The sequence below is a fragment of the Sitophilus oryzae genome, unplaced genomic scaffold (assembly GCF_002938485.1).
Source record: "Sitophilus oryzae breed Bouriz unplaced genomic scaffold, Soryzae_2.0 scaffold_578_pilon_pilon, whole genome shotgun sequence".
Taxonomy (NCBI): Eukaryota; Metazoa; Arthropoda; class Insecta; order Coleoptera; family Curculionidae; genus Sitophilus; species Sitophilus oryzae.
The window spans coordinates 63,886-90,707 of record NW_022147171.1 but is presented as its reverse complement, the minus strand read 5'-3'; the positions used below and the strand labels follow the sequence as shown (position 1 = coordinate 90,707).

Below are 26,822 nucleotides of genomic sequence, written 5' to 3'. Positions count from 1 at the left end.
TTTGTTGGTTTTCAATTATTAATATTTTCTTTTTTACAGTCCCATACTCTATAAAGGGCGTATGCTACCTCTCGCTTGTACTTGTGATGTGTGTCATCAATTTTTCACAAGTTTGAGTCAACGATAGAGCAAAGTCTATTATCTCATTTGTTTACAAAAAAATATTAAATATAAAATTTATAGAAAAGGTTAAGATACATATTTTAAAATTATTATAGAATATACAGAGTGCTTCAAAAAAGTGTGGCGGATATAACAAATGTTTTTATACAGACCGGACCACCGTAGTAGTAACATAGGCAGAACCGGACAAATTAGCGTATACCCGTCCGCCGTATAAAAAGCAGGCGAAAAAATGCGATAAAATAAAAATTGCTAGATATGTGATAACAATGTTTCAGAATTTGTATTTATTCGTGTTTTAATAGCCAAAACGAATACGTAAATTCTCGCGACAGCTGTCGTGTAAAATTTATTTTTTAAGTAAAATAATGGATGTTTACGAAGTTCATGAGAAAATTCAAATTGTAAAATGGTATTTCCAAAAAAAAGGTCTTATCGGGATATACAAACAATTTTTCCACAAACTTTTATAAACAGGCCAATTCCATCTTTACCTACTATATCAAGAGTTATTAATAATTTTGAAACACATGGGTGCGTGTCCCCACAAAAACACAAAAAGCCTGATGTGTTGATTAATGAAGAACAGGAGTTAAAACAAGTGTTCATTTGTGCTACCGCGGATCAAAAACCCACGTTTTCAAGTAATCAAATTTCTGAGGTGGTTGCCCTGCCCACAATGCCCGTATTGTTCAAGAATATTTGAACAATACTTTTCCCAACCGTTTAATTAGTGGACATGGAACTATTTTGTGGCCCGCTAGATAACCAGATCTTTCTCCCAATGATTTCTTTTTGTCGGGTTATGTAAAATCCAAAGTGTATAGTCATAATAGGGCTAATAATCTGGATGAGCTTTAAGTAAAAATACGAGAGGCTTACCAAACTATTAGCCCTAATATGTTAGCCTATGTCAGACGGGGATTTTACGACAGCCTAGGCTAGCACAAGAAGATGGTCTTTTTGAACACTTGTTATAACTTTTTTTTTATTTAGAGTAATATTTTATTTTTTTTTTGTTTAGAGAACTTATTTATTTATAGTTTTGGCTTGTAAACATACTCAAATAATAAATATTTAAGTATTTTAATTTTAAATGTTACCTTAAGTGAAGGTAAAAATGAAAATACTATAAAATAAAATACAATAATCGGCACTCCTCGCGTCGTATTGCTAGTCTGTCAGGACCGACCCGTCCAAGCACAACTGCAACTGCGTACTGCCTGACCAGCCGACTAGCCGGCAGTGAATCTCGAGTACGAACGCAAATCGGGTAAACGTAAATTCGTCCGGCAACTTGCTATGTTACTAGTAGCCTGGTCTTCTCTGTATACCTAAAATTAATAGTTTTTGTAATAATTGAATTTGTTTAAACAAACGTTAGATTCCAGTATGGTAAAAAATTGTCAGTGATGCCATTGTTTATGAAGTTAGACAACTAAAATTTGGCAGGAGAAGTTTAGAGATGAAGAGAAATATATATAGAAGAGAAATATATATATATATATATATATATATATATATATATATATATATATATATATATATATATATATATATATATATATATATATATATATATATATATATATATATATATATATATATATATATATCTAAAGATAATTTAATTAGATGATACGCTCGTCGATAACATTTATTGCTAAAATTTGCTGTTACGGTGTTTGAAGACGAAAAACATTTTTGTTTTGATTTTTTTTAGCTTTACGCTCCTTAGGAAAACATAAACTATGTCGAAATATTGAGCTATAGAATAAAGTGAGTTTGATTTAGAACAGACCGCTAATATATCACTCGTATATCATATACCTATTTTTAATAATAATTTGCGACTTATTCCGAGTTTTTCATTTTTAACGTCTAGGGTTTGACTTTGTCAAAATTATCATCGATTGTCATTCCCCAGCCGTCTTTGACGTCGTTTTTTTTATCGTATGGCATATTTGTATACGTTTTTGGTATTTTCCATTCAGTCGTCATTTTCGTCAGATGATACAGTATAATCACATCCATGTCAGTTTTTATTCTGTTTTTTTACCTAAACATATTCAACTTTGCCTAAATATATTCAAATTTATCTTTTCCTGATACTTATAGGCCCTCTTCCAACACACTCGAACGTATTATTTACACCGTTTTCGATGGAAAACATCCGAAATCTTGACGTTTTTCTTTCAAAATACCATTTTCTTATAAAATTTAAATGTAAATGTGATGGGGAGGGTGGAAAAATTGGCAAACAACCCTTGTGGGAAACCGGAAGAAAAAATATATTTATAAGAAAAGACAGAAAGTGCGTGGTAATCGTTGCTTGATATAATATTTATAAAAAATAAAGATGGAGGGTGGCATAAAATCTAATATCTATACATCTTTTCTTTATCCCTTAAGTACTTTGAGTTGCAAAAGGAAGAAACTTGACAGGGGTTAAAATAATGAGCGATATAATAAAAATATAATAATAATTATAATAGATCGGGTTTTACCTACTATATTATTTCAGTAAAGTATTGCAATAATTACATAATCAAGTAAAAATATCGCAGTAAATATCACATCTCAGAAAAATTCTTGCGCAACTGTTTCTGTAACCAGGAGCATTAAGATATACAACTAAATGTTCTTCAATATTGTTGTTAAAATTTAATGTACATGTTTGAAGTTTTTTCATACCTTTGAATTGTATATATTATATTCTATTTTCAAAAATAAAAACAGTTTTGGAGACAGAAAATGAATTTAAACAAAAATTTATTGAATAAATATGGCTCTGAAACTGTATTATAATACTTTTACTAACAAAAATCATAGAGATTTTTAAATTTTGTCTATATTTTTATTTCATTTTAAACAGAAAAAAATTAGTTATACTGTTGAAAAAAAATAAACACTACAAACTTAATTCACAAACATTTTTTGTCTTTATGTATTTAAATAAATTTATTAATCGGTTGATTTCAGACAAAAATAATTTTCCACAAAATTTTAACTTTAGTAAACGAGGTTCATTATGATTTATAGTTTATATGTGAAAGAAATCAATTAAAATTTGAAAATTTGAATCGAACGTCATAATTAAGTAGCATATGATAGTTATTTCTTTGTTACTCTTTATAATACAAATAACATAGTGTTACTCTATATAATATTTTACACAAATAATCTATAAAACACCATTAGCTCTTGAAAGTTAACATAAAAGCTATACTCAATAGAACAAACTTAATGTTTATATCAAAAGTTATTTTTAGTTCAATTAAAAATATTAGTAAGATATCAATTAAAAAATCAAAACGATTTAATACTTATTTCACCCTAAGCGCATTTAGATATTAATCCGATTTGCATTGTTCCAGAGCCGGATTAGATCCACCAGACGCCCAGTTAATACTTGTTGCAAGGAGATAGAGCTCAACCTTTTTGAAAATATTCTAGAAAAAGAAATATTACGTCCGTAACGTCTCCAATCTTGCCAGTTCATCGTCAAATCCTTCAACCGAACAAGGGACTTAAAAGCCTAATTTATCAAACATCCCTTCGAAGAAAGAATGGAAATGTATCGATCCGACGGATTTCAAACATTTACTTTCGGGTCTAGCTCCGGGCGTTCGGAACTTTTTTGCTACTCAGAACAGGGTTGATTAAGTTTGAGATATAATACTGCAATAGTGGAAGGAGGAATAGGATATTAAGGGTTTTTATCTGTCTATAGTAGATAAATCGATTTTCGATTTGTAGCTATCAATAATTGGAGTCTAATAAAATTATTGGTAACAAAGTTTGACTGAGAGTGATCTAATAATAACTGAATTTTTACAGTCATTTTTTATAATATACACAACCAAACTTATACGGAATCATCTATTATTTTTCACAATTTTTAAGATGAATGAAAATTTTCTGTTTTTGAATAAAACTCAGTCCTTACCAATGACTTTTAATGAAAAATAATGGATATAGCAATTAAAAAAAAATTAATCAGTTCACAAAATAAACAAAATGGCATTTTTTTGGTTTCTGAAACGAAATTAAGATTTAAATTTTTAATGGCCAAAAAGCATAAACAAAAAGAAAATTGATAATTTTAATATTCCTTGTTGCTACCTCTAGCCCTTATGCAAGTTTCTATCCGCCCTGGCATGCTTCTTATTAAATTATCCACGTTGTCTTGGGGTGTGTTTTCCCATTCTGCTAATGCTTCATCAATAAGCTGTGCGAGATTTCCTGGATTGTTTCGACGAGCTCTAACCCTTCTTTTGAGCTAGTCCCACAAGTGTTCGATACGGTTTAGATCTGGTAAATAGACTGGCCAGTCCAAAACTTTGACACTTTCCGTTTCAAGACATTCTCTAGTCACTCTGCTGGTATGGGGAGGTGCACTATTGTGCAAGAAGTTAAATTTATCCCCAATTGCAGCTCTCCAAAGACTAACGATCCAAAGACTAACGGTTCTAGCACCAAATCGACATATCTCCGACCCGTTAAAATTTGTTGAAGTGGTAACAATGGAGTTTTTGCTCCTAGTATAATACCTCCCCAGAACATTACAGTGCCAGATTTGGCAGCCTGGAGTCTGGCTCGTCTTCCTAGAGCTCCGAGAATCCGAATTCGATAGTTATCTGATCTTAGGCCAATTCTGGTCTCATCCGAAAAAAGAACATTTTTCCAATTCTCAGTTGTCCAGTTTTGATGTTGAAGGCGTCAATTTAGCCGGTCAATTTTATTTTGCCGAGATAATTGTGGGATCCGTAACTCTCTCCTACTGTAAAACCCTCGTGCACGAAGCCTTTTTCTTATAGTTTCAACTGAAACGTTCGCACTTGTAACTGCCAGAAGTTGTCTTTGTAGCTCTGGATGAGAAACATTGGGATTTATTCTAGCAATTTAGCACACAAGGCGGTCTTGTTGTTCAGTTGTGACTCTTTGACGACTTTGTGTGTTCCTAATTCCAAGTACCTTGCATATGTTTTCGATACAACACCCTGGGTAACGCCTACTATCTCTGCTATGTTTCTCTGGAGCATTCCTTGTTCGGTTAGAGCAATTATTCTCTGTACATCTGTTAATCCAACATAACGCATTTTTTAATTTTTTTGGATTGAATGAAAATTACCGGACAATCGTGATTTTACTACTGAACACAAAATTCAAAAGAAAATAAATCGCAGCAGTCGTTTATTTATTATTATCATGTTTATTTACAACAAAAAGCTCTATCTTAAAGTTGTATACCAATTTTTATCCTTGCAAGAAATTTAGTCAGAAATAAAGAGTGATTCCATATAACTTTGGTTGTGTGTATTTTGATATTAATGACTGTAATATATTTAGCATGGAAAATTTGATATATCTCAGGCCCAATTCTATAAACATATTTTCTGTCTAAAGATTCATCAATCGTATACAAATAGCATAGGCTAGGCAGGAAATTTCCTGCTACGGAGCTTACAGAATCCCACTGCTGGTTTGTTACTCATATCTCTACTTCTGTTAAATTTCATCCATTTACAAGTACAATAAGTACTTATAAGATAAAGAAAAGATTTAACCACAACATTCACCTCCTAAGCCATTATTAAGCTGTTTGATGGTTTTGTCAACCTTTTCGGTGGCTTTCGATAAGTTTTTATTACATTGCCCCGAGAACATCACTTTAGTCAATATTGAGTCAAGAAAAGACTATTAAATACTTGTATTCTTTTTTATAATTATTTTTAAGAACCGAGACTTCTTTATTTTTAATAAGCTTGTTGAGTATTTACAATATAGTTTTATGTATATTGATGATTCCATCTAATGCTGGAAGTACACACTCGCCGAGGCGACCCAATAAAGGACAGTCCTAACCAATAACAATGCACAAACCGTTAATTTTTCGTCGCGCCTCAGTTTGTCTCGGCGAGTGTGTACTTCCAGCATGATATATGAAATTCTAGTGTCACAGTTTTTGTTACGATACTCCTCCGAAACGTCTTAACCGATTTTGATGAAATTTTATATGTATATTCAGTACGTCTGAGAATTAGTTACTACTTTTACACTTACTTACTTTTTTTTAATATTAAACCACTTTACCCAATACATTAGAAATGAATTAGAACTTCTCAATAACCTGATATTATGTTTGCTACAAAAAGATAAAAAGTATTCTCCAAAATGAGATATTATGTAGGTATCGATTCTGATTTTGCCAACTCATCATCGTACTTTTTAACCGAATCACAGGCTTAAAAGCCTAATTTATCAAACATCTTTCCAAGAAAGAATGAAAATCTATCTCTCCATCGCCCCCATTTCAAACATTTACTTTAGGATCGAGTCTCGGGCTTCACCAAACTTTTTACTCCTAGAAATACGGTTGATTAAGTTTTAGAAGTTAACGTTGGGGCCAGTAAGGGAGACGATCGACCATTAGGTGTTTTTGTTAGTTACACAGAAATAATAATTTGCAGGTATTTCTTAGAGGGATTCAATGGAAACAATATAATCAAAAATAAAATGACATAGTTCTAAGCATAATTGAAGAAGGTATGATACGCACCTCTTGTTGAAATTGTACTCTTTTTTTTAATTTTTTTAAGGTGTAAGAACATTATGAAATAATATGTGAAAGAAACCAATCTGATTATATTATATATCACTAATACACAGGGTGGCCCATCGAAAACGTTCCGCAAGGCATAACGGCCAGGTTATTTTTTTTTCAAAAAATCCAAACATGTCAATTTTGTTTGTGAGGGGGACAACTTTTGCCCCAAAAATGATTGCAAAATCTTCAACCCTCTGTGCGGGGATGTCATCCCCCAATTTTTTTTAAATGGGAAGGGGGGTCAAGTGGTACCGCAATGAAAAGGGCTCTCTATTATCTATACTTTCCCGCTTCGTTTTTGAAAATCGGTCGAGTCATTGAGAAAATATGAAGGGTTGAAACTTGAAGGTTGGCCACAAGGTTGAACGATCAGGTGCGGTAGTTGCGTGATAGCTGTTCTGTGACTTGTGCGTTGAAGTTCTTCTCAATATCGATAAATTTTTAACAATTATGGTGTACTCACTTGAAGAAAAAGTGGAAATAATCGTACTTTATATATATTTTAAAAATAAACTTTATTTTACTTTATTTTAAAACGTCTTCGTTGAGTTTTTGTACCAACTGAATTTTGTACGGGTGGAACTTTTTTTAATATCCTTTGGACGCTTGTACGATTCACGCCGGTCTCATTGGCTAATTTTCTTGTACTCAGCGTACTTGGCAACTTGGCCTAATACGAATACCTTCATAGCTTCATTTACTACAGGATTTTCCTTCTGCCTCTTTTTATTCATAACGGAACCAGTTTTGCGAAATTTTGCTACTAACTCGCGAACAATTTTGCCATAAAGGTGTTTGTTAGGATGGCGTTCATTGAACATCTGCGCAACCCCATTGCCACATTCATTATTTTTAAAATAAATTTCGATTATTTCCACTTTTTCTGCAAGTGAGTACACCATAATTGTTAAAAAGTTTAACGGTATTGAGAAGAACTTCAACGCACAAGTCACAGAACAGCTATCTAGCAATTACAGCACCTGATCGTTCAACCTTGTGGCAAGTGAAAAAATGCGAAAACATCTAGAAATAATAACAAAAAACAGCAAATTGGTCGAAGGAATTTATCCTCATCATTTACTCTGATAAATGTTTAAATAAACTTTTCAAATTTCAATCCTTCATATTTTTTTAATGACTCGACCGATTTTCAAAAACGAAGCGGGAATGTATAGATAATAGAAAGCCCTTTTCATTGCGGTACCACTTGACCCCCTTTCCCATTTGAAAAAAATTGGGGGATGACACCCCCGCTCAGAGGGTTAAAGATTTTGCAATCGTTTTTGGGGCAAAAGTTGTCCCCCTCACAAACAAAATTGACGTGTTTTTGAATTTTCTGAAAAAAAAAATTACCCTGGCCGTTATGCCTTGCGGAACGTTTTCGATGGGCCACCCTGTTTACTGAATTTCATTAATGGTTGTATTTCTATACATATACACAAATTTCAAAAGTTTCACATCTTTGTATTCACGATGTACTATGTTTTATGTTTCTCTCTTTTTAATGGGATAAGTAAAAGACAATGTGTTTCAAAAAACGTAATTCTAGAATATAACCAAGGGACACACAACTTTGTCAAGCTAAATAGTTACAAACTTTATATCATACTATAAATGTCTCTTACTTTGTTAGTAAAAGACTTCTTAAAAGCAACTTCTTTCTAATAGCTAAAGTGCATACAATACTTATGTCTGAAAATGTCGCGTCGTAAGCAGCAAAATTATTAGTCTAACTTTTTTGCACATTTTTCTTAAAATCGTGCTTTATAGAAAGTATTGTGATGAAACTTTCAACATTATTAGCAGCACTATTTGAAAGGTTGTATTATGCAGATATGCTCAGGGTTGTTTGTCATTATTTTCCATGCGGTGGTGGTTTAATAGTTATACTCTAGTTAGATAAATTAATATTTTTATTTGAGTAAATAAAGTAACATTACCTTCTGGGACATACATACATACATACATACAGCCGTTACTCGCTGACGAGTATTCGACACACATAAAGAAGATGGTCACGCAAGGCGTTTTCTTTCATGAGCTTTTCTGTGACTGAAAAGCCCGATACGTGATGTTATCTGCCTACAGCACTCCGGACATTCAAAAATCTCATTGCTTTGTTGCCTCTTTACTTTTTGGTTGCTGCTGTTAACTGAGTTTATAACCCTTCTCCATTGAGTTCTATTGTGAGCTGCTTTTTCCCACTCATTCTGCATGTTAATCCCCTTTAAGTTTTTATGAAAAATGTCCTTGTACCTTTTTTATACCGTCTGGGATACTGTACTGTCATGTGTACCGTCTGGGACACTGCACTCTTAACAAACACACTTGCCTCTGAGCCACTAATTTAAGGAAGTAAACAAAATTAGTGATGGGATAACTCGAGAGAAAATTCGCTCGAGTACCTTGATTATTTAAATAACCGATATCGCTCGATTATGAACAAGTAACCAGTTACGAGCGACGAACGCAAGCGATCCTAGAATGAAATAAATTGAAATCCTATTATAGTGTATCATACTCGATAAAAAGCCGAGCGAATTTTCTACATACATTGCAGGTAGCAAATTTATACGACGTTATCCGTGCGTATCTGAGTGACAAAATTTTACCACCTACATCGACAATGCTTTGAAATAAACTAACCCTAACTTTGAATTAAACTACCGTTCATCCAAGATACCAACGCCTCATTAATATAAGATACCACCCATTTTCCTCCCAATAAAACATTCCTAATATCCCTGTATCCACTTTTTCCGACACACTGCCCCCTTTGTAAATTAAAAAAATCTGAAACATCCAGATATCTTTACAAAACTAGTCTAATACAAGTTTTAGACGAAAAATATCGTGACTATATTTGTTTTTACACAGATTGCTCGAAATCTGGCCAAGGTGTTGGCTTTGCTTTTTACAGCCCGGTTGCTAATAGAAAAATCAAATTACCTAATTTCTCTGGCATTTTGACAGCCGAACACACAGCTATTTATCAGGCTCTTATCCAAATTCGGAGCATTGAAGCACCGATTGAAGCATTAATACTATCTGATTCACTTAGTTCCCTCAACAGTATTGCTTCTTTAAACCTCAAAAACTCTCCAACCTGCAGCATTCGAGATCTAGTATATAAACTTACTGAAAGAAACTACAAAGTTAACTTTATGTGGATTCCTGGACACTCTGACATTGCTGGTAACGTCCGAGCAGACAAACTGGCTAACGAAGCAACCCTCTTACAGAATATTGAAGGAACTCCATCGGTTGTCGATTTCGGAAATTTCCACAAGAAAGTGTTCTTCAGTATACTTCAAAATGAATGGGACATCCTCGAGGGAACTAATAAACTTAGATCACATAATATATGCCACTTCTTCATCTGTATCAAAATATATATTCTCTTGAACGCGGATCTTTCTGTAAAGTTGTTAGAACCCTCACAGGACACTCATATCTTACCAAATCATATATTATCTGAAATGAACCCCCTCCGAAATGCACCTTATGAGACACAATGAGACACATTCTTTTTGAATGCTTACCTGTTGCCTCCCAGAGATCTAGGTTCTTTAATGCTGTTACCTATAAGAATATTTTCTCGCCTTTTAACATTTCGAAGATTATTAAAGTTTGTTTCAAAAAATCCCAAATTTTCAAATTTTGTTTTCGCAAAAAAAACCTCATAGACGTGTTTCTGAGACCGAAATATACTACCAGTTAAAATACTTGCACTTATTTCTGGGACACCCTGTATAATATTTTCAAATTTAGCTCTACAAACGCTGCTTTAATCAAGACAATTCAACAGATTACCTACTCTATTTTACATGTAGAATCATCTCATCCGTCTCTGTTCAACAGGTACCCCAGGTGATACCAAAAAGGTCTTAATGCAATATAAGCGCGTCTACCGGGACCGCTACGCTAGAGCCTCCATCACGTACCTCCGCCATTATTTATAATATTAGATTAGAGCCCCAGATCCACGCACTCTGTATTTTGCGAATACGTTCGGGGCCCTCGTAAGCCCCCTCCCGCTATTTGCATGTAAATCCGCTAAGAAAATAGGGTTTCTCAGGGTTAACTTGTCTGATTATAGGGTTATGGATGAAATTTTTCACCTAGAATTAACTTTGAAATTGTTCGTTTACTTTTAAGCACCATTATATTTCTTAAAATTAATATACCACAATAGACCTAATAGTTTTTGGCCTCACTAAAGGGCACAGTGGCACGTGCTCATTCAATCACCAAGATAAAAGAAAATAAATAACTATCTACATATGCAGAGAAGACCAGGCCTAGTAACATAGCAAGTTGCAGGACGAATTTACGTTTACCCGATTTGCGTTCGTACTTGAGATTCACTGCCGGCTAGTCGGCTGGTCAGGCAGTACGCAGTTGCAGTTGTGTTTGGACGGGTCGGTCGTGACAGACTAGGAATACGACGCGAGGAGTGCTGAGTATTTATTATTTTCATTTTAAGTGTTTACCTTCACTTAAGGTAACATTTAAAATAAAAATAATTAAATATTTATTATTTGAGTGTGTTTACAAGCCAAAACTAAAAATAAATAAATTCTCTAAACCCCAAAAAAAAAAAATAAAATATTACTCTAAATAAAAAAAAGTTATAACAAGTGTTCAAAAAGACCACCTTCTTGTACTAGACAGAAGCCTGGGCGGTCGTAAAATCCCCGTCTGACATTGGCTAACATATTAAGGCTAATAGTTTGGAAAGTCTCTCGTATTTTTACTTGAAGCTCATCCAGATTATTAGCCCTATTATGACCATACACTTTGGATTTTACATAACCCCACAAAAAGAAATAATTGGGAGAAAGATCTGGTCATCTAGCGGTTCACAAAATAGTACCATGTCCACTAATTAAACGGTTGGGAAAAGTATTGTTCGAATATTCTTGAACAATACGTAACGGGCATTATGGGCAGGGCAACCAGCTCAGCAATTTGATTACTTGAAAACGTGGGATTTTGATCCGCGGTTGCACAAATGAACACTTGCTTTAACTCCTGTTCTTCATTAATCAACACATCAGGCTTTTTGTGTTTTTGTGGGGACACGCACCCATGTGTTTCAAAATTATTAATAACTCTTGATATAGTAGGTAAAGATGGAATTGGCCTGTTTACAAAAGTTTGTGGAAAAATTGTTTGTATATCCCGATAAGACCTATTTTGGAAATACCATTTTACAATTTGAATTTTCTCACGAACTTCGTAAACATCCATTATTTAGCTTAAAAAATAAATTTTACACGAGAGCTGTCGCGAGAATTTTCGTATTCGTTTTGGCTATTAAAACAGGAATAAATACAAATTCTGAAACATTGTTATCACATATCTACCTATTTTTATTTTATCGCATTTTTTCGCCTGCTTTTTATCCAGCGGACGGGTATACGCTAATTCGTCCGGTTCTGCCTATGTTACTGCTACGGTGGTCCGGTCTGTATAAGGAAATTTAGCGAAATCGCGAAGGGGTTTTCATATGGCTGATTTTTTGAGAATTTCTACTACGTCAAAATATAAAATAAGGCAGACTAACTAATTTGCTGGTTTTGTTTTACATTGTGTCAATGACTGTTTATAATTTCTAAAATTAATGAACGCAACATATTTCTCATAATAATAAATAGGGTAATGCGAATAGTTAATAATAAAAACATAGATACACTACTAAAACAACTAAATAAAATTTATAAAATTAACGTATCGATATAACTTCCATTAAAATTCCATAATAAAATCATAATTATTCAACACTAACTGAGTTTCTTAATAATTTATTACCCGTAACTTATACAGGGTGTTTTAAAAAACATGTGCCATCTCTCGTGGGGATATTCCTCATTCTTCATGTAAAAATAACATTTATTTTTCATGTTAACATGGGTCCGATGCCTACTCTGTTTCGTAGCTACCCGAGTTTTAAGTTTTAATTTTTTTCAATTTATGATATTTTTCTTCCAAGTGCTTTTAGCGATTCGAATGAAATTTTATTGAAAGTTACTCATTTCCGGTGAAACAGGAAGTGACCGAAAACAATTGAATACCTCAATTAATCCTAATTTACGTCATATACTAACATACCAAATGTCGATTTTTTAACTAAAAAAATAAAAAAGTTATAGGGGTGAGCCACTTTCGAGGCGGACCCGGGATTGATATGAAAAATAAATTTTATTTTTACGAGAGAAATCTCCCCACGAGTTTTTTGAAAACCCTGTATATTGCAAGAGTCTTGTCCAAGACCAAGACTGGACTCTACAAGACCAAAAATACCTATTAGATTGTAAGACCAAAACCAAGGGAGCCGTGGTCTTGCTTTTTTTGTTCATCAGTGTCATATATTCTAACAATTTAACCTTTAAGTTTATTTTATTACTCTACCTTCTCCATCAAATTTAATAATAACCTTTTAACATGTTTGCCCTTTATAGTAAACATAAATCACCGGGTCAATTGTGTTTACAGACAAATTGTTTTAGAGGTAAATAGAAAAAGAAAGAAATATTTGCTTTAGAGAGTAACAATGTGTTCGTAATAAATTTCAAGCTCGTATGACATTTTCCATTTGTTCCACGCTGTACGTTTTCTATTCCTGCGAAAGTGGAAAAAAACTCGAGGGATTTATCTAAACTCAAGCGTATTTTATTTACATTCTAGACGACGTACTAGACATTATAGGTATATTTCTTCTTATATTTAACTTATATGAATGGTGTAGAAATATATTTTCTAATTTTTGTGAATATCGGACTTGAAACAAAATAAAATAAAAATGTTTTATGTCACGCAGGCATAAAGCAGTTTTAAGGAAATAGAAATTTGCCTAGGAATTTGCTAAGTGCCGTTGCAAATAGTTTACAAAATGTTTACAAAACATTAAAATTTATAGTACTTGTCTGTCTAGGTATTTCCTATTTGCCGATATCCACTTCAGTCATTTGGCAAATGCCTGGATTAAATTCAGGCATTTACTATTTGCCCAGCTTCATAAAGATCGATTGTTATTTGTTATACATATAAAAAAAGGCCAAAATATAAAGTCCTAACGCTTTAAACCACGCGGCCACGGAGGACTCGAAATATTAAAATTATATAATACTATGTAAAATTCTTACTTTGAAGATAATGTTTAGTGAAAGTACTTTTTTATTTATAAACATTTATTTAATTCTGTTTTTTGTATTTGGTCTTATAGCGGCAACATAGATACATTGTCTGTAAAAATTTCAACTGTCTAGCTATAACCAATAACGGTTCATAAGATAGACCTTTGTGACAGACGGACGGACGGACGGACAGCGAAGTCTTAGTAATTGGGTTCCCGTTTTTACCCTTTGGGTACGGAACCCTAAAAATGATCCTTATGATATTTTTGATCTTTATAATATCACTTGGCACTTGGCATATGACTGGGCAAATAATTATTTGCCTAAATTTATTTTATCCCTACGACATTTATATTAGACAAAAACCACTAGATTCAAAATTCACAGACACAAGTGCTTCAGTGGCTTTTTACTCGTACACAAATTTGAAAAGTAACTGACTAAAAACGCATTATGACGTGAAGTAAAAATATAGAAACTACTTTAATACAGAAATTATATAAAATGGAAAAATTTAACTCTTTTCCACGAACTATTAAATCGTTGACGTTCTGCAGGCGACAGAGATAAATATGCCTTGAAATTTAAATAATTTCAAACCACTTCGCTATCAACCACTGTATTAACTCAAAATTTAAAATTGCTATTAAATTTATGTGCATATTTGAGTACATGCGACGTCAAAATTTTAAGCAGGCAATAAATTAATTCCCTTAATAAAACTTGCTTACAAATATCTCACTAAAAATAATTTAATTTAAGTTTATAAATTTCTGAATGACTTTAAATGAACTAAAATTAAATTAAACTAACCAAAAAAATAGTTCATATTTAACTACAGTCAACAATAAGGAAGATTTTTTCGCTACCCTTTTTTTATTTAAAAATTTATAGACAATACCAAAGATAATTTTAACACCACAAGTTAATTGCTATTTACAAGGCAAGACTTTAAAGTTTTTTTTTGTTTACATTTTGAAGTTTGATCTTACGTGTTTTTTTTTAAGAAAACTCTGTACTGGACGTTGTAAAATCATTTTATCAATGTGTACATATTTATACTGTTATTATTTCTTCTGCTATTATTCTTTAACACTCTTGTTCTGTTTTTATGAAAGTCCTGAAACTACTCTAATAGCGTTGTCAATTCTTGAGAAAGTGGTCAAATCAAACTGGAAATAAAGAAACGGTGTACTTTTTACGTAGAATACAGTGGCGTAGTCTGTTTTTCTACGAAAAAGATATTTTTGAAAATATGAACTATCGTTATGTTTTTTTTTTTCAAATGGAACAACACCCTCAATATTTATAAATCATATGATCAGTCTTGCTATGAGCTTCTTAAAAATATATGTCCTATTTATTTTCACTATTTACTGCTATATTTAAAATATATCATTTTTTATTAGTATACTCTGTTTTTTTTTTCTTAGGTAAGATTTCGACAGACGATGACAGAAAAAAAGCAGATGACGTCCATACCAATCCATTTATTTAACTAAAAAAAGTTTCTAATATTTTTTAATTTAACTATGGATGGGTTTATAACATAAATCCGTTATGCGTTATCTCTTGTTTTAAACCAGTTTTATTGGTTTATTTTAAAAATGACAGATCATATTTCAATATTATTGGTTTAACGGATCGATCAACGACAAACGGACGCCCATGCGTATGAACTCGACTTAAAATTTTTGAGAGTTGTCAAACTCTTGCCAAATTATAGGTTATAATTTTGTGTCAAATTATGTCAAATAGAAATGATAAATATTTTGCATTTTGCATTTTGGACTGTGTTATTACGTGTGTTTCGGGTTTTTGGAAGTTGCTTTAGCTTGAAAGACGGCTTTAAAGCAGGAAATCTTTTTTATATGTTTCTTTGGTATGTGATATTTTTTTAAAATACACCCTTGCTTGTTTTGTACTAACACATATATACAGAGTGAGTTTCCTACGATGTTCTCTATGGGTATCTCGGAAACTACTGGAGATAGAGAGTCGGTTAAATGGGGAAAGAATTGCAGTTTTGTGGGGTCATAAATATGCTCCTTTCAGATTATTGAAAAAGTTCATGGCTTACTAGATATTTTGAAAAAAAACAAAGTGCGGCTATTTTAAAAATTGTCCCTAATTCCATTACAAGCTATTTTAGGCAAAAAGTTTTCAGATAAAAGTTGTAGATAATCACATTCTTAATGAGATTGTGTCCTCCGCTTTTTTCTAAAGCCTGTCATTTTTAACATATGACACAAACATAGTTTTTTTTTAATGGAAACCATAGTTGACCATGGCTTCATAAAAAGCGCCATATTTTAAGCTTTCCAGCGATATAAGCTATAATATGTTTTCTTCGAAATATTACTGAGTTATAACCAATTCTTATCATTTTTAAACAATTTCACTTAGTTAGCCATGGAAACAAGTTTAATCGTCTTTGCTCTCATAAATGTCACATCCAAACTTTGCAAATTAAAATAAATAAAAATTGTAAATATGAATTTTTCAAATGAAGAAAAACGTGTAGGATTATTGGTTCAACTTTTCTTGACCATACATTTTCGAGGATACGTTGACCGGTGAATGTTACGTTTATCAGAGAACGGTTTTCAAGACATGCTAGAGAAGTTAAATTTAGTTATAGCCAATTCTTATCTTTCTTGACTAATTTCACTTAGATTGCATGGTATTCTTATTCTGTTATGATTTATAACTTATAAAAAGTCAGAATATATTACTAAACGGTTCTTTACAATTTAGATTACACAAACTAAAACTTAAAGAAATAATATCACTACAGTACAGTACGTCTGTCCGCTCTGTAGCTACGGGGTATCCGTGAGAGGGGAAACGATATTCTCTCTATGTTTTTCGTAAGAAATTAGACGACGCGTCATCAATAAAAATTCGACACATTTGCAAGTAAGCAATAAATTGAGTGGGCGGAGCGATTTGTGGTGACGTACTCGTCAAGTCGACGAATAAAATATATTGTTGTTTATTTAAATGTTTTTTGTCCGCATTCCTTTCATAGACACAGATCCACACAGCAGGCGTACTGTACATACACTTTAAGTTATTTTAAAAAATGTTCAAAAAATCCGCCATTTTTTTGAGTTGCATGTTTTTAAAACTGAATTACTACCTACTACCTATTCTCACAGAAGGACCGGTCGACTTAATTAAACTTCTCGTACCGCCACTTCGAGTGCCTCTCTTAATTCATAAGTTCTTTTGCAAACCTTATTGTTAACTATACCTACCGCAAAAAAAAAGTCTAAAATGGATAGGTCAGGTGATCGAGGAGGCCCGTGCAATTAGTCCCACTTCTTCCTATCCCTGCGTTTGTATAATTATGATATAAATAATTTTTAACATTTCTTTCATTATGAGAGGTGGGGGGTGGTGTGTTATAATGAAAGTCATGTTGGAACCACTCTATTGATACGCTTTTCTTCATTTAAAAATTCATATTTACAATTTTTGTTTATTTTAATTTGCAAAGTTTGAATGTGACAGCTTCACATTTCTGAGAGCAATGGCGATTGAACTTGTTTCCATTGCTACCTAAGTGAAATTGTTTAAAATGACAAGAATTGGCTATTGGCTATAACTCTAAAACATAACTAAAAAAGATATTATAGCTTATATCACTAAAAAGCTTAAAAAATGGCGCTTTTTATAAAGTCATGGCCAACTATGGTTTCCATTTAAAAATATGTTTGTGTCATATGTCAAAAATGACAGGCTTTAGAAAAAAACGGAGGATACAGTCTCATGAAGGATGTGATTATCTACAACTTTTATCTGAAAACTTTTTGTCTAAAATAGCTTCTAATGGAATTAGGGGCAATTTTTAAAATAGCCGAAATTTGTTTTTTTCCAAATATCTAGTAAGCCATGAACTTTTTCAAAAATCTGAAAGGCGCATACTTATAACCCCACAAAACTGCAATTCTTTTCCCATTTAACCGACTCTCTATCTCCAGTAGTTTCCGAGATACCCATAGAGAACATCGTAGGAAACTCACCCTGTCTATAGATAAATTTTATGCAGTTTTTTTCACAATATTTTTAAGTAATCACTTGTTACTCAAATTTTAAATATATTAATGATAATAATGTATATTACCACAGGTAATATATGTTACCTGTGGCATTATAAATAATAATATGTATATGTCACACTAGTGCCTATCACCTATCACAATACACACTAAAGAAAAATAATAATATTTTAAAAACTGAATTTAACGAAAAGCTTCTCGATCTAAAAGATTTTTTAGACGAAAATTAGAACTCACCTTCAACGTAATGTAACAGAAAATGTCCGTTATAATAGCAATATAAAATACACTGCTTTAAACAATTATCGCATATTTTTAAAAAATATACTAATTTGAAAACCAACTAATTGCAAGTAATTTACTCAGTAATTTTCTTAAGTTTTCCTTTCTTTTAAGTTTTCCTAAAATATTGAATTATCCAATCAAGACTAAGTATTAAAAAAACTATAAACAGAAAATAAAATCACAATTTTGATGTGTTATCTGTAAAAATATGTGTGGGTTTCTCATTTATTTAAGTTTTTCTGTTTCTAAAATAGTGAATATTTTTTTTTTAATTTGTTAATTTTTTTTAATATAGATAGATTATATAAGATAGATAGAAATAAACAAAAATAATAATATAAATAACAATAATATATAAAATTTATGAAAAGAGTAATAAGCTGAAACTCAGCACAAGAAACTCTACATATAAAATAAAATTCTTACCTCAATAACTCAAGTTCAATTTCCAAATATGTAGTCAAACAGACACATATCACTCGAAAATAACGATTTAAAAAAAAAGGTTTTATTATCTTCTTAATAAAGTTTTCGATTTTCTTTTTTGTCGACTCTCGATCGCTACGAAATCTTTAGGAAGTTTTCCGGGGAAACTCACGTCTGACAACCGCGCCGATCGTGGTGGAAAACCGACTGAAAATGTTTTCCGTCGGCGAACTCTTGCGTTTTCCGCGCTTCTGACGCATGGCTTATGACCAGTTTCGCAATTAAGAAACTATGGAATAATGATTAATAATCGTTAGTTCCATTTTACTAGAATTGGCTCGAATTGAACACGAAACTGTGTCACGTTTTGTTAAAATATTCCTTCTATTATATTAGCCGTCAAGTGCAGCATTGGAGCTTTTTATGCTTAGTTTGTCTTAGTATCAACGACTTGTATTAAATATAGGCTAACCAATATACACTTATTTGCTCTGTCAACCAGGAAAATTTTATTTCCAAAGTATATGAGACTACTAAAGGCAGATGATAATGATAATATAAATCAAGTTTTATAGTTATTTTTTATACAAAACGATAAAATCGCAAGTGAATTAATTTCGGGAGACGATAATGCAATTTTATCGTCGTTTATAAAACAATATTTTTTTCCATAGCGAGTTACGTTTTAAAAAATATTCAGAAATTATTATTTCAAGAAATTTATTACGAGTAGAAAAAATATTGTGCTGGGTTGGCGTTGGTTTCTATGTAATTTGACAAATAAATAAAGCTGTCTCTTTAGTTGTCAGTTTTGAGTCAATATTTTTTAATTCTCTTTCATGTCGATTGCTGATTGAATTGGAGCCAGAAATGGCTTAAAACGAAATAAGTAAATTACCAACAGATATTCAGGCTGAGGCGACAAACGCCATATCCAAACTACTTCCTTTTAAATCCCGAATAACTTATGAAAAGGAATACAAAAATTTTCAAAAATGGAAGCAATTAAAAAACGTGCGAGAAGAAATAAAGTTTTTAACCTATCGTCGCTGTTAAAGTATCATTTATTCTATCCTTGCTGTTAAAGTACTACACACACCGGAGAAATCTAGGGATATCATTTTATTAAAGTTAAAAATAAATGTTTTGAATAAACAACCACATATTTGTAGGCCGATTCTTTCTACTTCGATTGAAACGAAGTAGTCACACTAGTTATTTCTAAATTTGGGAAATTTGCAGAAGTGTTTGTGCATTTTTTGTCAAATGTATAAAAAGCACCTAGCATCAATTGTTCGAATTTAACCTGTACTGGCTATGCTTACATAATAAAAACATAATGTAACCGTTAGTAAGTAGGAATATGTGTTATAATCCTTATAATTATTTTTCGAGGGTATATTTGTTATAGAAAAATAACTTTATAAGAACGTTTCTTCCAAACCAAACTTCTACAGATATTTTTTGATATATTATAAGTTTTTAAACAAGTTGTTTTTTTTTATTTAAATCCATGATTAAAATAAAAAAATCCATGGATTTAAATCTTTGCACCTTGGTATAAAATACTAAAATATACTTGGAATAAAATACCAAAATAACGTATAGTATTCGTTTATAAAGAATATTAAATATTTATAAAACAAACATGTTTACAGATATTTTTAATTATGTATGCATAATTTTACGGCATATGATACACAATTTATAATTTAAATATTTTTACTTTTGCTATTAACATATTTCACATTTTTTTTTCTTTAGACTGTATCGTATATTCTCAACTGAACTATTTTTCTAATGTTCTTATATTTTGATTTATTGATTTTAGTATTATAAACATGTTTTCTAATTTTATTTAATTGGTCTTCTTTATTACTTTGAAACAGTTATCTAATAAAAAATTTTGGCAGATTTAGGGTATCCTCTCTGATAAAAGTAATAAAGAAAACTTATAGAATATTTAATATAAAAACAGTAAGAAAAGAGTCTTATATAGTATATTAAACAACGAGTTTCGAAAACGACGTTTTGCACACGAGTTCGACAGTTTGTTAGCTCGAGCCGCAGGCAAGAGCCACAAGTCGAACGAGTGTACAAAGAAGTTTTCGAACGAGTTTTTTACGCTATTTTTTCTACGACTACAAATTAGCAGCAGATTCACTCAGTTTTTGCCAGTTTTGTGAAATAATTTGCGATGTAATGATGACACTTTTCTGACGGCTGCGTTGCGTTTGACGTTTCAGCTAAACATTGGAGGTTAAAAATGTTAAAATTGGCACATGTCGTGTGCAAAATGACACATGTCGTGCGCTAAATCCTTAGCACACAACAGTTTGTGAAACGCCAATTTCAGATCGAGTTTTCCGTGTGTCAAACTGCATTTTCTAGGCTAGTCGTAGAAAAAATACATTATTATCCACAACTCTTTTTTTTTCAATCAACATTTCTCCAGAAAATCTGATGGTTCCTTCTTAGGTCCGGTTTTAGCAACTAAAGGTATTCCGCAAGGTTCTCCATTAAGTACTATTCTTTTTAATATTTATATTTCAGAACTTTTTAAAAATTATTTAAATGTAAAGATTATTGGTTATGCGGACGATTTGGTAATTTTTGTTAAGGGTTCAAATATACTTGAGATGTCTGAAAAATTAATAATGCTTTGGAGCTTGTAAATGATTTTCTTATTAATAGAGATCTTTCTTTATCTTTGGAAAAATGTGAGGCAGTATGGTTCACTAAGGGCAAACGGAGAGATCAGCCACCATTGATTCATCCTTGGAAATCACATTATTCCATATAAACATAATGTGAAGTATTTGGGCGTTATTTTTCAAAAACATTTAAAGTGGGATTTGCATATTGAAAATATTACTAATAAGGCTAAAAAGCCTTAAATGTTTTAAGGGCTGTTTGTAGAGTGTGTGGAGGGGAGCTGATCCGTGTACCCTTTTAATTATTTTTTCTGCTCTGGTGAGATCTCATTTGAATTTGCAACAATTTTTATTAAACCAACTAGTCAAAAAAATTTAAATAAACTAGATGTAGTATTTTTGAGGGTTTACGTATTTGTCTAGGTTGTATGAAATCTACTCCTAGATTAGCGTTGTTGGGAGAATCTTCTATGATTGATTTAAAATGTAGAAGAAAATACTTGTAGGCAAATTTCTGTCTAAATTGTTAACTTTACAAAATAATCCATTAATAAATTTAATTTACAATATTAGAAAAACTGTTAATCCAATTTATATTAATAGTAATAATGTACCTTATGTGGTCTCAGCTTTACATGACTTTCTGCCTTATATTGATAATCTTTATGTTAGTCAAAATTTTCCGTGTTATGAAGTTAGTTTTAATATTTTGAATGATTCTATTAAATTAGTTGATTGTCAAATTAATAAACATGATTTTTCTATTAAGGAACAATTTTGTCAGTATCTGAACGTTTTAAAATTCTCATATTTTTATTTTTACAGATGCATGTAAAAAAAGATAAAAGAACAGGATTTGGAATATATATTCCTTATATAAATTTTAAATTTTTTTCGCGACTAACTGGTTCTTTAAGTATTTGTAAGGCAGAATCCATAGCTATTCATGATGCAGTAAAGTTTGCTATTAAAAAGAACTTGCGTAGTGTTATTATCTTTTCAGATTCCAAAAGTTCAATTCAAAAAATTAGTAAAAATCTCTTTAAAGCATCTGCTGATTATTGGACCTTAAGAACCAAACGTTTAATTTGTTTAGCAAGTTCTAATGGTTTTGACATCAGGATTGCCTGGATTCCAGGTCATTCCAATATCTTGGGAAATACAGAGGCAGATTTGTTGGCTAATATTGGAAAAGATTTAAATATTCCGAAATCTATGGAGATGGATTCGATAGATATTTTTAATTCAATTAAAACTGATATTTTGTGTAATTATAAAGAAAATTGGAAATCTCGTATGGAAGGAAAAAAGCATGTGTATTTTAATATACAAACAATCTTCCCAGATAAACAATGGTCTAAAAATTTCCAGTATATAGATAGAAGACATATTACAACGTTAATTAGAATGCGTACAGGCCATTGCTTAAAAAAAAAACCATTTATATAAAATTAAAGTGAAGGAAGATCCATTCTGTGAGTGTGGCTCTGTTGAAGACCTAAATCAGATCTTTTTAGAATGTCCTATAAATTTTTTGTTTAATTTGGATTTATATCAAAAATTTATTGAAATGAATTTTCCTACTCCACTATCAATATTTACAGTTTTGTCTAAGCCAAGTGAAAAATTAATAGAAACTATTATGATATTTTTTAACATTAATAGAATTAAATTATAATGCTCAACTTTCTATTTTTTATTTTCTTTTTGTTTCAGTTTCCGAATGCAGTCTGTTTGTGTGACCTCTATCCTATGTGCCTTTGTGTGTGATATAATCTTCCTTTCAGCGCGTCATTTATATATTTAATAAATAATAATAATAACATTTTACAGTCACAGGTCACAGGTTACCTTCATAGAAGTTAGTTATATTAAAATTTACCCATTATACATTTTACTCAGATAAGAATCAGTGGCCTTGATATGGTTTAGAGCCAGTCAACATCTTGGTCACTCCCAAATTGAGCTGGCGGTTGCCTTGTAGCAGAGCCATCATAAAAAAAAGAAGAAGAAGAAGAATCCACAACTCTTGAAATTTAAAGGATCTAATCAAATTGAGATTACGTCAAAGTATTATCGATTTTCATGTTTGTTTCAAAATTACGTGAAACAAAGTTTTAAATAATGTCGGTTCAACACGAAATATTTATTCATGCAACATTATATAAACTGTTATTTGACTTCTAAAATTGCGGAAACGGTAAAACTTTGAAAGAGAGGAATGTATTAAATTCAAATTGACTGGGAACTTTCAAATGATGATAAAATGGAAAGTTCTTAGGGGTTTGTATTAGCATCTTTGTAATAAGCTGTTGATAAACTGACTTTTCAAAAGTTTCAGTTGTCGTTATATAATATAATAATTTATTTTTATTATAAAATTTATTATAAATTACAAAAGAACAAATTCAAAGAACGCAAAATAGTGAATTATTATAAAAGCTAAAAAACAAAACATATACAAAAGTAACAAAAACAAAATTGATAAAAAAAGAATGTTTGTAATATTTAATGTAAGAAAGCTGGACACTCAGATTACTCCAAAATACAGAGTGTCCCAATATTGCGTGGACATAGAACTACGACGTATTTTTGGAATCAAAATAAGTTCATTGGACACAATTTACCTCTATATAAAAGTGCTTCGTTTGTCCGTTAGAGGGCATCAAATTTTAAAAAAATAAACACATTTTTTCAGATATTTTAAGAACAGTTATTCCGATTTGAATGAGATTTTGGATGTCTATGTTTTACTAAGTGCTTTAACATATATCTTTCACAAAAATCAAGAAAAAGTACGGGAAGGGTGAAAACTACCTCCACCCTGACGTAAATTTTACTATAAATATTTTCCAACTCAACCAATAAACGATTTTTTTTTTCGTAAAATGGTCCTTCTAGTATTTACTACATTTTTGTCTCTTGTAAAAAAAGCAACGCATTAGCATAGCAACGAATTCAACGCATTAGCATACCTTTCGAGGAAAAAATTTTTTTTTCGAAGCTGACAGCTATGAAGACGCATAAAATCTATTATGCTCTTATTTATCTAGAAATGGAATTTTACGTTAGTATTACAAATTATATTTGACAATAAGCTTCATAAAAGCTTGATAAAATTAATAACTTTTAAATTAATTAACGTTCGGGTTAGAGGTGTGTAGTTCATGAACGAACTAGTTCCAATGAACTATTCCGACCCTGGAATGAAAGGAACTAGTTCCTGGTTTCTCAAAGACCTAGTTCCTCAGGACCTATTGCGGGATCGAGACTGTGACCGATATAGAATAATATGCGACGGATCGGCTGGCGCGCGTAGCCCGTTGGTAGGCAAGAGTTGGGAGTGCCAGCCGTACATTATCGGATCCGGACCTAGAGGAACTAGACTAAATAGACTAGTTTACGTATGGATCAATCAGCGCGATTGATGCTAGGCAGGCGTGGGGAGTGCCAGCCGTATGTTATCGGATCCGGACATAGAGGAACTATTAAAAGACTAGTTCACGGGAATCTATTCAATCGGCAGATCCGAGATATAATACAAGGTAACGACGATGGATTCGGCCTTGTCTATTGCCACAGCCGGCGTGGCGTAATTACCACAGAAAATTGTCGTGGATACTGTTTTTGATTTTTAGTTTGTTTTTTAAATATTTTATGGGAATGTTTCATTTTAGGTCCCTAAAAATAAGAAATATCTTATAAAACGAAGTAGATATTCTGAATTTTTAGACGAAAGCATTTTTTTTATCTGCAAAAAGCTTACCTATATGTTTTTAACATACACAATTACACGTCTCGTTATATCTCCGTACATTATACAAATTATACAGATCATACTGTGAATAGTTCTGACTGACAACGAAACGCATTAGCAAGCAAGAGGGATGTCAATGTTAGCCGGAAAGTATTGTGAACTAAAGACCTAATTCAAGGAACTATTCCTCTGGAGGAACTAGAACTAAGGAACTAGTTCCTCCCAAGGAACTCCCAGAATTCCCACCTCTAGTTCGGGTTTATTTTTGATTGATGCCCTGTATTGAACAAACGAAGCACTTTTGTATAAAGGTAAATTATGTGCAATTTATTTATTTTGCAAAAATGTTTATTTTTCAATTTTTATTTTTGAAAAAAAAACATTTTACGAAAAAAAAACGGTCGCCGGTTGAATTGGAAACTTAAGGGATTGGAATAGTTTTCACCCTTCTCGTAATTTTTCTTGATTTTTGTGAATGTCAAATGCTAAAGCACTTAGCAAAACATAGACACCCAATATCTCATTCAAATCGGAATGACGGGTCTTAAAATATTTGAAAAAATGTGTTTATCTTTTTAAAGTTTGATGCCCTCTTGCGGACAAACATAGCACTTTTGTATTATATTGGTAAATTGTATCGAATGAACTTATTTTGATTCGAAAAATACTTAGTAGTTCTATCTCCACGGACTATTTTGGCAACCTGTACACCTGCAACCGAATACAATTTCCAAATCACAAACAGTCATTTCAAGTCGGATTTCCTCGTTATATAATAAATATTTATGCAAAATTTGGTTTGTTTTTAAGCTGTAAGAAATGACAGAGCATATTTAAAGGGAGTCTGTCATTTCCCTATTTCTACACCAGTTTGCGATTATTTCCAGCGATTCCTGAAACTTCTGTCAATTATCAACAGAGCTCATCTCTGAAAAATTTTTCATGTCATCCGCATACAATAAAATGTTGACATTTGAACGCCCAACAACACTATTCATAAAAATATTGATTAATAGAGGACCCAGAATTGACCGCTGGGGAACCCTAGAGATAATATTCACCCAGACATTTTACCACGGCATTCCACAAGTAAATTCCTGTCACTCAAATACGATTCAAAAAATATCGACAATCAAAACCATATTCTGTGTGAACGGGTGACTTTCGTAGTTCGGGGACGATGACTGAATAAATACAATTATTGTTTCTCTATTTTCACGTTTAACGCATACTGAAGACGAAAAGTCTTGACGTCGCTGAGCAAAAAAGCTAATGCAATCCAAAAGTGGGACAGGAAACCAAAAAGACCAAGAGCCGTTTTTTTTTCGAGGCGGAAGAAAGTTTTTACGGACACCCGTCGCCGACGGATTGTCTCAAATTGGATTAAGAAGGCTTTTAACTGGGGCAAAATTAAATTTTTAGCTCATTTCGTTCTAAGTGACGTCGCGAAATCTCTAAATAAATACGACGATGTTCTGCAGACGGATCTGACGCTTTGTACTTTTCATTTTAGATTTTTTTATCTTTTTTATGCCTAGAAGCGTTGTTCCGGTCCTGATTCCTTCCGAACTGAATTAAATTAAATTGTTTAAGATGATTAAATTTTAATTGTACAGGGTATCCCAAATTCGAGCACCATATTCGGGATCTCGAGAGAACGCCTTAAATGAAGACAGTGGCAAATTTTTAAACTTTGAAAGTTTAAAAATGTTTTTGAAGAAAAACTTGTTGAAGAGAAAATTATTAAAATGTTTTTTTTTAATA

At 31.9% G+C, this 26,822-nt stretch overlaps 1 protein-coding gene across 2 annotated transcripts in view; it reads right to left on the bottom strand.

Moving 5' to 3' along the window:
• Positions 1-18,837, bottom strand: part of LOC115887573 (CCN family member 1) — a 340,204-nt gene extending 321,367 nt beyond the window's left edge. For both annotated transcript variants that reach the window (XM_030907032.1, XM_030907033.1), the window contains exon 1: positions 18,648-18,837. The gene's annotated coding sequence lies outside the window, so the exon portion shown is untranslated. The remainder of the gene's footprint in view (positions 1-18,647) is intronic.
• Positions 18,838-26,822: the final 7,985 nt, after the last annotated feature.